Genomic DNA, 15,919 nt, shown 5'->3' with positions numbered 1-15,919 from the left:
TTTTAGATTTACATATTGTGTTCTTATAACATGTTTCTGGCCTTGGGCTAGCAATTGGTGATGAATGTACTCGAAATCCATATAATTTTCATTTTCGTCATCCATGAAAGCCTCATTTTCATCACCAATCCCAGCTTCAGTAGTATCCATGTCATCCTCATTTAGGTCATTTGCTTGCTCATGAACTAGTTCCCGCAAGACCAACAAAGCAGATGGAGTTATAAAGAGAGGACCTTTCCGTAGATCTGTAGCACATGCGTGAATTGCACTCGCAGATTAGGCGACCGCGTCCATGTCTAGCGGCAAGCCGGTGAGTACCATTAATCTGGTCGTTAGCGCCATGTCCAACCTGGGGAAGAGGAAGATGGCAACGGGTCCTCACCGACAATGGCGATGGGAGAGACGCAGGTTGCGCTGCCGCACCAGCACCGGTGTGGGCGATGGGAGGGACGTAGGTGGCAGCGGAGGTGGCTGAACTGGTTCAAACCCTAGAACACGAATGAAACAAAAGGGAGAGAAGAAATGAGACACGATTTACTTTTTGATATAATTGAATCAATCGCTAAATCAACGGTGTATCCTTGATTTACTTTTTTCTCTACAGTGATACCGATAGCTACTACAATACACCGATCACTGGAAGGATATATTCAATTCAAATGTATTGCCTATGTTTTACTAGTTAATTACTCAAATGCCATCATGCTACAATAATTTTGTTCCGTACCTTGCCCCTCTCTGATCAACGGTGCACATTATTTCACCTTCAAGTACCTTGCAAACACTGTAAAAGATCTCTTATCATTTACATATGCAGAGTAATATCTTTCTTAAAGTTGGTTCTCATTAAGTTCCATGAAGATTATTATTGTTAAAAATATAATAATTTCTTATGATCCATATATGTTCCAAGTAAGAATGGCAATAGACTTGAATGAAGAAGGGTTTTCCAAACTTATTTTCTGTATGTAAAATCATATTAATAAAGCTCACATTTGTCTGTCAATCACTCCAAACATATTGCTAGCATCACTGCATCCCTGTAGGTTGGTAGATCACCGTAGAATCCATAGGAGGTGTTCTCCATTGCCCTTCACCGCGATTCTTACCTCCCTTCACCAATCACACCACTACCACTCGATTCTGGCCGATGCTCGGCGGATGTTGGTCACCACACCTGTCCCTTGGGGCTGGCGTTCGGTTTTCCCAGTTATATCTGGTTTGTCTTTTCAGTTTCTTTAGAGTTCAGTTTTCACTAGAAAGAAAAAGACAACGAGGCAATAAAACCAAGAAAATTCGGTTCAGTTTTCAGTAGAATCCGAAGCACTGAAGAAATTGATAGGATGCAGAGGGGGCTGGGCAACCTCTCGGCAGTCCGTACCGTGCTGTGCTGCTCGTTGATTTCCGTTAATCTCATGGGCTACTCTGCAGTGGCATCCGAAGCATGGCGATGCTATCCTCCACCACCACCACCACAGGCGGACGGACGTCACCGATGCCTCGTTCTGCTTCGTCACAGCGTCCGCTGCATCGGTTCACAGCCCCCAGGTTGCCAGGCCTCCGGCGCTATTCTTTCTGTAGCTAGCATTCCTACCGCATGGCTCCACTCCATCACAAGAGGCACTACTGGAGAAGTGCTCATCTCTCTCGGTTCGCAACCCCCTTTACTTCCGGGTAGCGAATCGGGAGGGAGAATCTGGGACTAAAGATGGCGGTCTTTAGTCCCGGTTCAAATACCCGGGAGTAAATCTCCATCTTTAGTCCCGGTTGGTGACACCAACCGGGACTAAAGATGGCTAAGCCACGTGGCCGGCAAAGCCATCTTTAGTCCCAGTTGGTGTCACCAACCGGGACTAAAGAATTTTCTTTTATTTTTTTTAATTTGGTTGTGCTGCCTGGTGTACATATATATATATATATATATATATATATATATATATATATACATATATATATATATGAATATATATATATTCATATATATATATATGCATAATATAGAAATGTATATATTACACACATGCATATATGTGTGCACTATATGTATAATTGCATTATATATATATACATATAGTGCACACATATATGCATGTGTGTAATATATACATATATATATATATATATATATATATATATATATATATATATATATATATATATATATATATATATATATATATATATATATATGTGTGCACTATATGTATATATATAGTGCATATATATATACATTTATATATATATATATATATATATATATATATATGTGTGTGTGTGTGCATTATATATATATGTGTGTAATATATACATATATATATATATATATATATATATATATATATATATATATATATATATATATATATATATATGTATATATACATACTATACTAGACCCAGGGTGCGTCATAGCTAAAATGCTCCCCCTCACTTTTCCCTCTCTCTCTCCGCTTTTTACGGATCTAGCGGCGCAGCGGAGGCAAGGAGGAGAGCGATGGCTGCGGCGGTCGATGGAGCAGTTCAACAGCGGCGGCGCGCCCCGCCTACTGCCAAGGGTGGCGGCGTCCAGGCGACGGGCGGCCGACTTAATCACCACCCTCTCCCGCCGTTGCTCGAGGTGTGTTGCCCGGGGTTGTCGTCGGGTCGTGGCCGGATCGGCATGTGGTTCTTTTTGGTTAGATATGTATGTGCACCCGTTACCGGTGTCCGCATCCATTGTCTGCTGGAGGTCCTTGTATATGCTCATCATTGTTGGATTCATTCGCTTCTTGGGTTTCTTCGTGCCGGTTCTTGTTTTCTTGGTATTGCTTTGCTCATGGAGGTTCATGTTTTGTTGATGCATTGTCATGGTGGTGGATGCTGCATCTCAGCCTTTTGCATGATTAATTTCAGATTGTGCTTTCCTTTCTTGTGCAGTGCTGCTGCTAGCATCTTACAAGGTCATTAAACTGTATGATGGGGGGATTGGTTCTCGTTGATTCTCAGAGTTATTTTCTATATGGAAAAAAATATGTTTGCTTTCTTTTATGGCAAAGCAATTCACAACAGCAATATTATGGCTATGAAATACTAGGTTTAAGTGAAATCATATTTATTTTGCTGATTTGTGATACTTAGAAGTAACCTTCATTTTTTTTATCCAGATGGCTATGAGAATGCCTCTCCAGACGGCCGTGGTGACAGATATCTGTCGACAGGGAGGACTTGAGAATATGCAGCACTTCGTCGGCTCCATGTCGATTTGTTTTATTGGCGTTGTCTTGCTTGTTGGATTCGTGCATGCATAGATGGATCATTGACCTTGATCTACATTGTCGTATTAGTCTTGGCATCAATCTTCATCACCGTATCCTTCAGTGGTGTTGCTGTTGTGATTTTTTTACTGGAGCTGTTGTGATCTTTAATTAGTTCTGTTTATTCTACCAACTAGGAAAGAAGCCCGCGCAGATGCGCGGGTAATTTATTTATTGTCTATAAAAATAATACTAAAAGAAGCTCTATCTCATTATATTCACTATAAAAAATAGATCATAGATTTAAATATAGTAAACGATAAGAATTCCTATCATACCCAAACAAAAATTACTTTGTGCCGGTTATATGTAAATTCGCCAATCACCACTTCTTATTATCATTGTCTTGAAATATGAGTGTCATATTAATAGATGGAATTACAGTTATACCTAAAAATAAACCCAATATATCATTAATTTCATAAAAAGTTAATCTCCACATCATACCCAAGTGCCCATGTCTCACATGTTTCCAAATCTATATATTAATATTTAAAAATATCGCTTCTACCAATTAATAGGATAAAATTATTAAACTTATATATGAATGCCCCTCTAACAACCGGGTGAAGCCGACTTTAGCCGCTAACGGTTTTTCTCTAATGCCTTAATTCATGGGTCTCGTATTGATATAGTCGTGCTTCTCGAGACAAGTGTGAAGCACAATTCTATCGGTAAGTAGGCCAGTTAAACTCTATTTTCAACGGTAATCTCTAACTTGTACCACCTCAAGTGAATAATGCATACTCCTGCATAGTTTACTATAGCGTAGCCAGTTGAGATCCATGCTTATCACCGTTTAGGGAATGAGTGAAAGAAGATGGAGATAATGAAAAAAGGTTTTCTCATCTTGAGTTGATTTTTTATAGAGTAGCCATAATGTGTTTATGGTGTTAATCAATAGTGGTAAATTTTAGTAGTATAGACATATTTTTTTTAAAAAAAATTCACGATTGATAATTCAACTATCTAAAAGCTTCAGTGGCAAGGACCACATAAAAAATATTTGCTCACGCGATGATCCTTTGCTAACTTACGGTTTTGATTGTTTTTACTTGTATTATACATCTAATTCTTCTATGCATGTACATATGGTTTAATATGCGTTGGAATTAGTTCTAATTTGTTAACACTATTTGGATGAGAATGACATAAAAATATTTTTCTGTTTTTAAACATATATTTTTCTAACATAGGGATAGGGTGTACGCATGTGTACTCATAGTGTGCATCTGCACATATTTATATGAGTTCATATGATTGCCTTTTACATCAATGGTAAAAACAATACTTTCAAGAAAATCAACGGGAAGAGAGTGGAGCAATGAGTGGTGTAAGGCAGCGCCATGGCATAGCATGTTTTACCACCTCGGTAAGAGTGGTTGCTACATTTATATATCCTCAATTTTGGAAAATCTTAGAGCCAGAAAGAAAAAGAGAGTTACCAGATGGGACGAATAATATACACACACTCTTTCTTTTTTTTTCTTTTTATATCTCTTGTGTACTTATGTAGGAGTTATGTACGTATGTAGAGAATTATACAGTTTTTAGCACATAGAGATTACTTTAGTATATCTAATTTAATGGTTGGAAATAATGGATCATTGATTTAATTGTAAATTGATGGATAAATGTTTTACTTTTTAATATATTTTTCATAGATTCTTTTGAATTTATTAGAGCATCACGTGGCATCTTAGGAGCATTTATAGAAGTGTAGGAATTGTAAACTTATTGCAAATAAAAATTAAATGGAAAAAAATTAGTCATATGATTTACTTCCTCCGTTCTACAATGTTAGTCATTCTAGCATTTCACACATTCATATTAATGAATCTAAACATATATATCTATCTAGATTCATTAACATCAACATACATGTAGGAAATGCTAGAATGACTTACATTGTGAAACGGAGGGAGTACATCTTTAGTTGTTTTATTTATTACCATAAAATATGTTTTTAATTCTTTCTAATACAACACAAATATAGGAGAGAGACAATATGAGTGGAGGTTGAGCGTGAGGCTGAGGACAAACGTACATACGTACGTGCACCAGTACCACGTACAAGATGGAATCGGTGGAACGTGGTTTTTCCTTTTTTGATAAATTTAATTTAATGGGTCCACCTTATTTAAAGGAAAGTGATAGTTAGATGCCACATGGCGACTTGTGAGTGTTTTAAGGAGTCTCACGTGGCGGATTGAGAGCGTTTGTAGGAAGTTTAATGGACTTTTAGTATATAATAGATAGATAGATAGATAGATGTACCACATTGCATGTGTGATCACATCGTTGATGTAATACCGAAATTAATTTACTCGATCAAAATTTTTTTAATCTAACTTGTGAGTAATTAATTTACTGATAGAAAGCGGGCTATAAGTTATGTCTACGCATAGAGTAATTCATCTACTGACATAAGACCACTAGAACCGGAACGGAATTCTTGCTAGATTCAATATGTTCTGGCAATAGTAATTTCTTTACATAAAAGCCAAAACCAAGGAGGGGAATGGATCAATATATTTCGTCGACAGTAATTTCTTTACTTAGAAGCCAAAACCAAGGAGGGGAATAAAATAAACCGGGAGTAATTTTTTTACTTAAAGCCAACACAAAGGAGGGGAACAAAATAAACCAGGAGTAATTTATTTTACCGAAGAAAATTTCGTGGCAGCCAACAAAATAAAAATAAACCACCGGAAATAATTTATTTACCGAAGAAAAAATCATGGCAATATTTATTTGTTGATTATACGTAATTTATTTACTAAAAGAAAATTCGTGGCAAGATTAATATGTTGATTAGTAATTTATTTACTAAAAGGGAAGAGAAGCAGTGGGAATAAAAAAAGGGTGGGAATGGAAGGGGTGGGTGGCGGTTGGCGGACGAGAGGGAAGTGGGGGTGGGAGCGGACGAGAGGGAGGTGGGGTGGGAGTGCCGACCAGGGGTGGGGTGGGGGTAGGTTGTGAGGGGAGCGTTTTAGTTATTACACACCCTAGGTGCGGTTTAGCGCTGCCCTATATATATATATATGTGTATATATAGGCAACATATCCTATGCACACAGGCCCTCACGTGTACACACGTGCACACCAACTAAAAAATATCACCAAAAAATCTAGAACAAATCATATACATACTTTCAATTGTACTACACCTAGGGTTAAAATCTTAACGTCAAATTCATTATATTTTAGCCGTAACAAAAAAAACAAAAAATCTGACAGTTTTAAGGTTGCAATTTTGTCAGAATTTTATCTTTTTTGTTATTCTCTATGTAGAATGAATTTGAAATTGCGACTTTGCACGTAGATGTAATACTATTGAAAGTACATGTATGAATTTTCCTAGAATTTTTTGTGATAATTTTTAGTTGGTGTACACGGTGTGTACACGCGAGGATCTGTGTGCATAGGATACGCTCCCGTATATATATATATATATATATATATATATATATATATATATATATATATATATATATATATATATATATATATATATATATATATATATATATATATATATATATATATATATATATATATATATATATATATATGTATGTATGTATGTATGTACAAATATGTGTGCACTTAAGTAATTAGAGGCCATATGCATATATATATATATATATTAACAAAATATGAGTTTGCAAGTAAGTAAATATACACATATATTACCAAACCAAGTACACAAAAGTAAATGCATGTGTGCATATATGAATATATAGATATATATTACAATTCGTTCGGACGTTGTAATCTTTGTTTCTGCTACTACGACTTGGTGGCATCGGAAGAAGAAGGACCGGCTTTATGAATAGTCGATCCATCGTAATAGAATTCTCCTGTGGGATCGAGAATATGCTTGTTGATGAATCCCATTATCTGTTCTTGAACAGCCCTTATGAAATCATCGTGGGTGGTGTTATCTATTAGGTAAATCATCTGTTATTTGGAAAAAAAGGGGATTATATATATGAAACCAGTAAGCAATAATTGACGGAAGAATAAATTTACGTACTTCAAGGTCCTGGCTAGTCCTGACTTGGTGTGCTAAGCAGTGCATGTAATGGCGTACGTAATAGCCGCACAAGTTAGTCCCCTTTTCCTACTTTGCACACTGAAAGAGAAACAACGAGAGATTTAGTATGCACATCTGATTTAGAACAAAGAAGTGATTCAATACAAAATTGGAGCTAGCATGTACTAACCGGAAAATTGAACCTCTGGGTGAGTTTTTCATTCCAGATCCCGCAGACCAATGTACGGAACCGAATCCATGCTCTATTTAGAGTTGTTAGGAAGGATTAATTTATTATCTGAGACCTAGTAGTTATACAATGATTCATAATGACAGTGCAATATATGACAATACCTATCTATCACTTCGAAAATCTTTGCGAAAGTTTTCTCCGGTTTATCCATTGAATCGTAGACATGAACTTTGGATTTCTCAAGGTCGAAAAGAAGAAGGACCCAATGAAATCTGCAATTTGCATTACATGATACATAGTATGATTGTAGGAACTTTGTAGGAACAAAATTGAAGGAACAAAATTGAAGTTAATTATGATTGTAGGAACTCACGATGTGTTGTAGGGAAGTAGTATGAACCTCTTATAATGCTGCTGCACCAAGAAATGGACGATATTGTCCTCGGTTTGTTTCTCGTATTGTTGTATCATCAGCGTGTTCACTTTGCGTGGGTCCATGAATCCAGTATTGAATTTGTTATGTTGACAGCACAACTGAATCTCCATTCTACAACGGGGAAAAGGAATGTGTGTGAGCAACACTCAAAGGAGGAACAAAATTGAACTATAAACAGTACTTACAAAGTCCACGCGCTGAGAATAGAGACGTCGAGGGCCTTCAGGTGGTATAAGTCAAATACTTCTTTGTGCCGGATCCAAATAACATCTTCTCCTTGGTAATAATCTGAGTTTCGCACCCTAGCTCCGAACATCTCTCTACCCATCGCTGATTTGTCCATGTACCATTGATGGAACCGGTACATCTGTGTAGGTAGCTCTCTGATCTTATCAGGCGTGACTAGCGGTTCACCGAGTTTAAACGTGTACATGACCGGAGCCGTTTCGATAGGTGCGTCCTCTAGCAACTGCTCCATACTCAGTCCCGTATCTTTCAAGAAGTTGCATATCTCTAGTTGTGCCGGTTCTACGAATAACGGTTCAACCTCTTGTCGTGGCTGTTGCCCCAACTGAGGGACTTCCTTTCCGCACTTCACTGTTGAAGGCTTGGCTTTAAGAGCCTTCCTCAATGTTCGATCATAGTCAGAAACTTCGACCGGTTTGCCCGGTTCGGCTATCTTAATAAAGTGATCCTGAACATTCAGGGCTATAGGGATCTTCTTTTCCGGACTACGTGGCTTCAACTACTCCCTAACTTCCGCTCTAACGGCTTCATCGAGCTCCTCCGGAGTCAAGTCGTACGCCCTTTTCTTGAGAGCGGGGAGCCGTGGCTCGTCAGATCTGGCTTTCTTCTTCGGCCTTGATGGTGCGGGTTCATATGGGCGGGACCTTGACGGTGTAGACTTGGCAGCAGGTGCACGCGGAGGAGTAGTTGCCCACGGGCCCGACGGTGTAGACTTGGCAGCTGGTGCACGCGGAGGAGGTGGTGGTGCAGGGGAAGGAGCCGGAGGAGACTGACGAGGCGGTGATGGCGGAGGAGACTGTGCTTGCGGCGGGGAAGGAGGAGCGGGCGGCCATTCTTGCCCGGGAAACACGATGTACTTCTTATGCCAGAGTATGATGGCGTGGGCTGTGTCTCCAAGTTTCTTCTCCCCGTCTCCTCCGGGGATGTCAAGCTCGAGATCCTCGTAGGTTCGTTCCACCAGCTCTATCTCGACCTTCGCATATCCATGTGGAATGGGCCAGAAATGGTATGTACTCGAAGGGTCTGTGGGTATGGCCATGCCCGACGCGACCTTCACAAGAAATATAGTTCATTAATTACTAATCAACATATATATGTAACAAATTTCGCATTTCGCATACCTTGATAGACAAGTTCCTGAAGGGAGTATGCATATCGCAGGGTGTTCGCTGCGTGATATCATCAACGGGGAAGTGGGTTGCTTCGTGAGCTGCCACTGCCTCAATGCCCTCTGATCCAACTTGGCCCGTTGATGCGCAGCTGCTGCGGTTGCCCGAGGGGCTCACCATGACGGGCGCTTGTGTTTCCATTCCGCGCTGCTCGGCCAGGCGTTGGTCCACCTGTCTTGCCACCTCCTCTTGCATCCTTGCCTCGTAGGTGGACACCCTATACTCAAGATCGACAATCTTAGCCTCTGTATCCCTCTTGCTCCTCATCCGACTCCTATACGTGTGGATGTCCTCTTTGAATCCATATTTCCAAGGAAGGTCGCCTTTTCCTCGCGTTCGTCCTGGATGCTCAAGATTCTGTAGTGCGAGGGTGAGCTCGTCCTTCTCTCTGTCGGGCCGGAAAGTCCCCTGCGTAGAGGCTTCAATTGCATCCGCAAGTCGGCGTGCTGCATCTCGAATCTCATCGCCGAATATGAGGGAGCCATCACTTGGATTGAGCGATCCACCGTGTGCATAGAACCAGTTCCTCGATCGCTCAGGCCAATTAGCCATGGACGGCTCGATAACCCTTGCTATCAAGTCAGCTTCCAAACTTGTCCCACTTGGGGATTGCCTTTCCATATCCGCCTGACCCAATCCGGTGATGGTATTTCTTCTTAGCTGCATTGGCTTTGTTCTTTTCTATCTGTGCTTGCCCTTGCGCTCCAATCTTGTATGCCACAAACGCATCCCAGTGATCCCTAAGCTTGTTATGCACGTTGAAGTCAGGTGTCAAGCCCTTGAGGATTTATCTCTTGTACAGATCTGATTTGTAGCTCTGGAATAGTTCTGCCATTTTCTTCAGGGTCCATTCTTTGCATTTGGGACGATCTACCTCAGGGATCGTGAATGTCTCCAGCATGGTGGTCCACAACATGTCCTTCTCTGTGTCAGGGAGAAAGCTATCTTCATCCCCGCGTGACCTAGTTCGACACCAGTACACTATGCTGATGGGGACGTTGTCTCTCACGACCCAACCACAATGATTCACAAACTTTTGTCCTATACCCGCCGGGGCTACTGGTTCGCCGTCTGGGGCAATCTCAGTAACGATGTGCCTTCCCTCAAGCTTCTTCGCGGGACCTCTTTTCCTGCGTGGCCTCTTCTGTCCGGCCGACGGTTGACTATCAGTCCCCTCCTCGGTCCCCTCCTGGTTAGCCTCCTGGTTACCCTCATCGTTGCCCTCCTCGTTCAGGTATTGGTTGGGATCCTCGTTCCCCTCATCATCCACCCAGTACTGACTGCTGCCCTCTGCGATCGTGTCTAACAGGATTTGTTCGTCATCGCGGTCTACCATCTGTGCGTGCAAAGAAAAAAAGACAGTGAGGTCATGGACATCAACATGTACAGCTCATACGTCTAAACCCTACAAGTATACATGTATAATTCGCTAAGTCGTTGTTCTCATTAAGTCGTTAAGTCGCTAAGTCGTCGTTCTCGCTAAGTCGCTAACTCGCTAAGTCGCTAAGTCGTTGTCCGTCAAAGTCGCTAAGTCGTCGTTCGTGAAAGTCGCTAAGTCGTTGTTCTCGTTAAGTCGCTAAGTCGCTTAGTCGCTAAGACGTCGTTCTCGCTAAGTCGCTAAGTCGCTAAGTCGTCGTTCGTGAAAGTCGTTAAGTCGCTAAGTCGCTAAGACGTCGTTCTCGCTAAGTCGCTAAGTCGTCGTTTGTGAAAGTCGTTAAGTCGCTAAGTCGTCGTTCGTGAAAGTCGTTAAGTCGCTAAGTCGCTAAGACGTCATTCTCGCTAAGTCGCTAAGTCGTCGTTCGCTAAAACGTTCTCGTTCAAACGTTCCACCATGGAGTCGGCGGTGGAGTCGGCGCGCGGCGGCGGCGGCGGCGGAGGGCGGTGGAGTCGGCGGCGGCGGTGGCGGCGGCGGTGGATGTGGAGGTGGAGTTGGCGCGCGGCGGTGGCGGCGGTGGAGGTGGAGTCGGCGCGCGGCGGCGGCGGCGGTGGAGTCGGCGGCGGCGGTGGAGTCGGCGGCGGCGGTGGAGCTGGAGGTGGACTTGGCGCGCGGCGGCGGCGGCGGCGGTGGAGGTGGAGTCGGCGCGCGGCGGCGGCGGCGGCCGGCGGTGGAGTCGGCGACGAAGATGGCGGCGAGGTCCGGTTGGCCGGCGCGTGTCAAGATCGATCGAGAGAGAGAGAATGTGAGATCGGAGGCGCAAGATTTGCGCCCCTCACCTTGAGGGAGGCAACGCTGCCGGTGGCGTTGGCAAGGGCGGATGAGCGCGGTGAGCACGGCGACGACGACGGCGGAGGCGGCGGCGACGTCTGGGGCGGTAATGGCGCGGGAGGAAGAAGATCGATCGTGGAGAAGTCTAAGTGTGGCGCGGGGAAGCCGATGCAGTGGATATTTATACCTGGTAATCTTTTGTCCCGGTTCGTGGCTTCAACCGGGACTAAAGATATCTTTAGTCCCGGTTGGTAGTAACTACTGGGAGTAAAGAACAAATGTTTACTCCCGGTTGTTACTACCAACCGGGACTAAAGATATCTTTAGTCCCGGTTGAAGCCACGAACCGGGACAAAAGATGTTTTCCCGCTATTCCAAAATTTGTATTGGTCCCGGATACTGTTAATAACCGGGACTAAAGATGTGTACACAAAACCGATTTATGGCCTTCTTAAATTGTCTTACAAGTCGAAATAAATACCAATAAATCCAATATAATTAGCACATGGCCGATTTATATGGTTTCAAAGTCCAAATAAATACCAAAATCGTACGTAATTTACGTATGGCTGAATTAAATGTTTTCAAAATTTTACTAAATAGAAATAAACAGGATATGCCTAAGTAAATGGTCTCAAAGTATAAATAAATAGAAATAATCATTTATAATTAACATAAGGCCAATTTAATTATATTCAAAGTGTAAATAAATAGAAATTATCATTTATAATTAAGATATGACCTACTTAATTGTTTTCAAAGTGGAAATAAATACCAATAATCAGTTATAAATAACATATTGCCTAATTAATTGTATTCAAAGTGTAAATAAATGGAAGTAACCATTTATAAATATCATATGGTTGAAAAATAGTAATACATTACAAATTAAGCAGTTGAGAATAATATATTGATCCAAATTGTTCGACCTTCAATACAATACAAATAATTTACATCTTCCATCAAACAACCTAGGTCACTGTCTTACTCACGTACTTTCTCCTCACTATTGTTCCTTCGCTATGATCGTTGCGTGAGTACGGCATGTCCTCCTTTGATAGTATGATGCTCGGGTCAACCGTCACTGCAAACGGAGGTTGCCCCTCAAACAGATCGTAATTTTCGTCAGTCTTATCCTCGACTCCAACGATTTTCCTCTTGCCTGGGAGAACAACATGGCGTCTTGGCTCATCGGGCCCTTTCCCCTTCTTTGGTTTGCTATCCATGTCCTTCACGTAAAAAACTTGCGTTACATCATTGGCTAGAACGAATGGTTCATCTGAGTATCCTACCTTGTTTAGGTCAACCGTTGTCATCCCGCTGTCATCAATCGTTACGCCTCCACCAGTCAGCCTAACCCATTGGCACCGAAACAGAGGGACCTTCAGGGGTCCATACTCTAATTCCCAAATGTTGTCGATGACATCGTAATACGTGCTAGTTGGACCATCGTGTCCTATGGCATCGATACGAACACCACTGTTCTGGTTCGTGCTCTTTTTGTCTTGGGCTCTTGTGTAAAAAGTGTATCCATTGATTTCATAACCTTGGAATGTAGTTACCGAGCCGGAGGGTCCCCTAGCCAAGAAGGCTAGTTGTCGGTCAATCGTCTCGTTACCCAGGAGGTGTTCTCGCAGCCAAGCGGGGAAAGTATCAATATGATGGCGTGTAATCCAGGCATCGGACTTGCCACTGTTTTCTGAGCGAACAATCGCAAGGTGCTCATCGATGTAAGGAGCAACCAACGAAGATTGTTGCAAAACCGTGAAATGTGCTTTACGGAATAAATCGTTGTCTACAGTCATAATTGCTCTCCTTCCAAGTGTGCCCTTTCCCCGTAGTCTCCCCTCATGTATTGATTCGGGTACCCCGACTAGCTCGAGGTCTTCAATAAAATCTATGCAGAACTCAATGACCTCTTCTGTTCCATACCCCTTCGTGATGCTTGCTTCCGGACGAGAACGGTTACGAACGTACTTCTTTAGAACGCCCATGTACCTTTCGAAAGGAAACATATTGTGTAGGTACACAGGACCGAGAATACCGATCTCTTTTACAAGGTGGCACAGAAGATGCGTCATTATATTGAAGAATGACGGTGGAAAGATCAACTCAAAGCTGACAAGGCATTGCACCACGTCATGCTGAAGGGCGGCTAAACTTTCTGGATCGATGACTTTCTGTGAAATTGCGTTCATGAAAGTACAAAGCTTCGTTATTGTTGCCTGCACATTATCAGGAAGGATACCACGAATTATAACAGGAAGCAGCTGTGTCATAAGCACGTGACAGTCATGAGACTTTAGGTTTGTGAACTTCTTATCCTTCGTGCTTATTATTCTCTTTACATTCGAGGAGTATCCGGACGGTACCTTGATGCTCTCTAGGCATTGAAACATACTCTCCTTCTCTTCCTTGCTTACGGTGTAGCTCGCCGGACTTAAGTAATGGCTTCCTTTCTCGTTCGGTTCCGGATGAAGGCCCTCGCGTAGTTCCATATGCTTGAGATCATTGCGTGCTTCGAGTGTATCTTTGGACTTGCCATATACACCTAAGAAGCCCAGCAGGTTTACGCAAAGGTTCTTAGTGAGGTGCATCACGTCGATTGCGTGGCGAACATCCAAGACCTCCCAATAGGGTAGCTCCCAAAAAATAGAGTTTTTCTTCCACATCGCCGCGTGACCATCTTCGCTTTCTATAGGTTGGCTGCCAGGCCCCTTTCCAAATACTACTTTCAGATCCTTCACCATTTCGAACACTGCTTTCCCGTTGCGATGTTTAGGCTTAGTACTATGGTCTGCCTTCTGTTCGAAGTGCTTGCCTTTTTTCCGTATAGGGTGGTTTGCAGCAAGGAATCGACGATGGCCCATGTACACAACCTTCCTGCAATGTTTCAGATAAGTACTTTCAGTTTCATCCAAACAGTGAGTGCAAGCGTTGTACCCCTTGTTTGATTGTCTGGATAGGTTACTAAGTGCAGGCCAATCGTTAATTGTAACGAATAGCAACGCTCGTAGGTTAAATTGCTCCTGCTTGTCCTCATCCCACATGGGGACGCCCTCTTTCCTCCACAGCACTTTCAGATCTTCAACCAATGGTCTTAGGTACACATCAATGTCATTACCAGGTTGCTTCGGGCCTTGAATAATAATCGGCATCATGATGTACTTCCGCTTCATGCATAGCCAAGGGGGAAGATTGTAGATACACATGGTGACTGGCCAGGTGCTATGGCCACTGCTCATCTCTCCATACGGATTCATTCCATCCATGCTTAAACCGAACCTCACGTTTCGTGCATCCTCGCCGAAGTCTTTAAATGTTCTGTCGATATTTCGCCACTGTGACTCGTTAGCGGGGTGTCTCAGCATCCCATCCTATTTACGTTCTTCTGCGTGTGATTTGTTCCTGAAAAACCGCTTCAGCCTTGGTATTATAGGGAAATACCACATCACCTTAGCAGGAATTCTCTTCTTCAAAGGCTGTCCGTCAACTTCACCTGGATCATCTCGTCTTATCTTGTATCGTAGTGCTTTGCAAACAGGGCATGCTTCCAGGTTTTCGTACTCACCGCGATACAGGATACAGTCGTTCGGACACGCGTAAATCTTCTGTACTTCCAGACCTAGAGGGCAGACTGTCTTCTTAGCTTCATACGTACTTTCGGGCAATTCGTTCCCCTCCGGAAGAATGTTCTTTACGAGTTTCAATAACTCGCCGAATGCCTTGTCACTCACACCATTTTTAGCCTTCCATTGCAAGAATTCTAGGAGGGTACTCAACTTTTTGTAGCCCTTCTCGCAACCTGGGTACAACGCTGTTCTGTGGTCCGCTAACATGCGCTCCAGTTTCTGCACCTCCTTTTCACTTTCGCAGTCCTCCTGTAAGTCCCGCAATATTCGACCAAGTTCATCAGCACCATCATTCCCTTCAACATCCAGCTCCGCCTCGCCCATTGTGTTTTCTTTAAATCCGCCATATTGAGCCCAGTCCGGAATGTTCTCATCTTCTACTTTATCTTCTTCCATTGCAACCCCAACCTCTCCGTGCGAGGTCCAACATTTGTAGCTACGCATGAACCCCCACTAAAACAGGTGGGCATGAATAGTTTGTGTGGTGGAATACTTCTTCTGGTTTTTGCACTTGTCGCATGGACAGCTTATAAAACCGTTACGCTTGTTATCATTGGCCACACCCAAAAAATAATGCACGCCGTCAATAAACTCTTTCGACCGCCGATCCGCGTATATCCATTGCCGATCCATCTATATGAAATACATATAAATCGTAATTATACAAAATCCAAGATTTACAAGGTAATTACATAATAATACAAT

Source organism: Oryza glaberrima, chromosome 10, assembly GCF_000147395.1.
Source record: "Oryza glaberrima chromosome 10, OglaRS2, whole genome shotgun sequence".
In the NCBI taxonomy this organism is placed as follows: domain Eukaryota; kingdom Viridiplantae; phylum Streptophyta; class Magnoliopsida; order Poales; family Poaceae; genus Oryza; species Oryza glaberrima.
The sequence above is the reverse complement of the archived record's forward strand: the minus strand, read 5'-3'. Positions refer to the sequence as shown.